Raw genomic sequence first — 2,774 nt, 5'->3', positions numbered from 1 at the left:
TTCTCAGAAAGAGTAGTCATGCATTGGAATTGTTTGCCCAGGAAGTGGTGGAGTCACTGTCCCTGGGGGTGCTTAAGGAAAGGTTGGACCTGATACTTAGGGACATGTTTCAGTGGGTCATTTGGGTAGTAGGGTGATGGTTGGGCCAGAAAATCTTGGAGGTCTTTTCCAACCCTAATGATTCTATGATTCTATGAAAAAAAAAAAAAAAAGAAAAAAAAAAAAGTAAAAAAAAAAAGTGTGTCTTGATGTTCAGACATCAGACAGAGAGTTCTGGGTTACAGTTTATGCCCATTGCATCTTGTCCTTTCACTGGACACCAACAAAAAGAGCTCAGCTCTCCCTTCTTTGCACCCTCCTGTCAGGTGTTGGTAGACATTGATGAGACCATACCACCAAGCTTTTTCTGCTCCATACTGAACAGTCCCAGCTCTCTTAGCCTTTCCTCACTTGTCTTAATGTCTTAAAAATAACTGGTGATTGAGCAACTTCCACTAGCTGTTTATAAAACACTTCATCTGTCTCTTCATCCTGGTTTGGCAGTCTATAACAGACCCCTGCCAGGATGTCTTCCTTGTTGGCCAACCTCCTGATCCTTATCCACAAGGACTCTACCTTTTCATTCCCAACCCCAATCTCAACAGCATCGAACATTCTCGAAAACAGAGAACCACGCCATCACCCCTCTTTAGTTGCCTGTCCCTTCTGAAGAGCCTGTAGCTGTTGCAGCACTTCAGTCATGGGAGTGGTCCCACCACATTTCAGTGATGGCAACTAGGTCATAGTTTGCTTGCTATGATGGCTTCCAGCTCTTCCTGTTTGTAGTGTATGCTGTGTGCATTGGTGTAGATGCACTTCAGTTTTGCCATTGCCCTCCCCCTGAACCCTGAGACTGCTTCTCCAGGATCACCTCTATCAAGCTTCATTTCCCTTCTGTCCCCCTTCATACCTACTTCAAAGCCCTCTCAATGAGCCCTGCCAGTTCCCAGGCTGGATTACATTTCCTCCTTTAAGGCAGGTGGGACTCATCCACCTCCCCATGATAAAAATAAATAAATAAATAAAATAATATATATATATATATATATATTATTTTATATATATTCCTGCAATGACACCAGACTTAGACTTTCAGCCATGTATTAATCAACTGGACCTTCCTGGTCTGCTCAATATCTCTCCCCACCACTGAACGTATAGAGGAAAACACCACCTGCATACCCACTCCATCCAGTAACCTTCCCAGTACCCTGAAGCCCCTTTTGATAGCCTTCAGGCTTCTCTCAGCAATTTCATCTCTGCCAGCCTGAAATATCAATAAGGGATAATAATCGAAGGGGCAAACAAGGTCAGGAAATTTGCTTGTAATGTCCCTCACCCAGGTCCCAGTTAGGCAGCAGACTGCCCTATGGGTAGAGTCCAGCCAACTATCAACCAACACTCCCAGGTCCCTTGCCACCAGACAGCTTTCCAGCCAATCTTCCCCCAACCTGTAGCATTGCATGGGGTTGTTGTGCACCGGGTGCAGGACCTGGCACTTAGCCTTGTTCAAATTCATACAGTTGGTCTCAGTCCATCCGTCAGTCTATCCAGATCCCCATGTACAGTCCTCCTACCCTCTAGAAGACCAACACTCATGCCTAACTTGGTGTCATCTACAATCTTACTCAGGGTGCACTTGATCTCCTCTTTCAGAGTATTGATAAAGATATTAAAGAGAACTGGCCCCAGTACTGAGTTCTGAGGGACACCACTAGTGATTGTCCTCCAGCCAGATTTAACTCCATTCACCACAACTCATTCAGCCTGGTCACACAGACAGTTTTTAACCCAATGAAGACAGCTTTTAACCCACTTATCCAAGTCATGAGCAGCCAGTTTCTCCAGGAGAATGCAGTGGGAAACGGTATCAAAAGCCTTACTGAAGTTAGACTACATCTATATCTTTTCTGTCATCCAGTAAGCACATTACCTTGTCACAGAAAGAGATCAGGTTAGTCAAGCAGTATTTGTCTTTCATAAGCCTATGCTGACCAATCTAGGTGACCAAGGCTGATCACCTAGTTGCACCTAATATGCATTGTGTGATGGCACTCAGTATGATCTGCTCCATAACCTTCCCTGGCACCGAAGTACAACTGATAGACCTGTACTTCCCTGGGCCCTCCTTTCAGCCTTTCTTGTCAATAGGCATCACGTTTCATAGCCTCCAGCCAACTAGGAGACTGATAGCCAGGACTGCTGATAGATGATGGAAAGTGGCTTGGTTAGCACTTCCACCAGCTCCCTCAATATCATCAGGTTAAACCCATCTGGCTTGCATACATATAAGTGGAGCAGCAGGTCGCTAAACATTTCCTCTTGGATTACAAGGGCTTCATTCTCTCCCTGTCCCTTTCTACCAGGTCAGAGGGCTAATAACCTGGAGAACAACTGGTCTTGCTGCTAAAGACTAAGACAAAGAAGATGTTAAGTACCTCTGCCTTTTCCTCAACTCTTGTTACTATGAGGATAGAGATTCTCCTTAGTCCTTCTTTGCTTGTTTATGTATTTGTAAAAACATTTTTGTTGTCCTTAAGGACAGTAGCCAGATTGTCCTCAAGTTGGGCTTTGGCCCTTCTAATTTTCTCTCTGCACAGCCTCATAATATCTTTGTAATATTCTGAGGGGAGTGGCTTCCTCCTCCTTCCAAAGGTCTCTCTCTCTTTTTTTTTTTTTTCCTGAGCTCTAGCCACAGCTCCCTGTTCAGTCACACCAGCCTTCCTGGACTCCTT

This window comes from Aythya ferina (assembly GCF_964211825.1).
Source record: "Aythya ferina genome assembly, chromosome: Z".
NCBI lineage: Eukaryota > Metazoa > Chordata > Aves > Anseriformes > Anatidae > Aythya > Aythya ferina.
The sequence above is the reverse complement of the archived record's forward strand: the minus strand, read 5'-3'. Positions refer to the sequence as shown.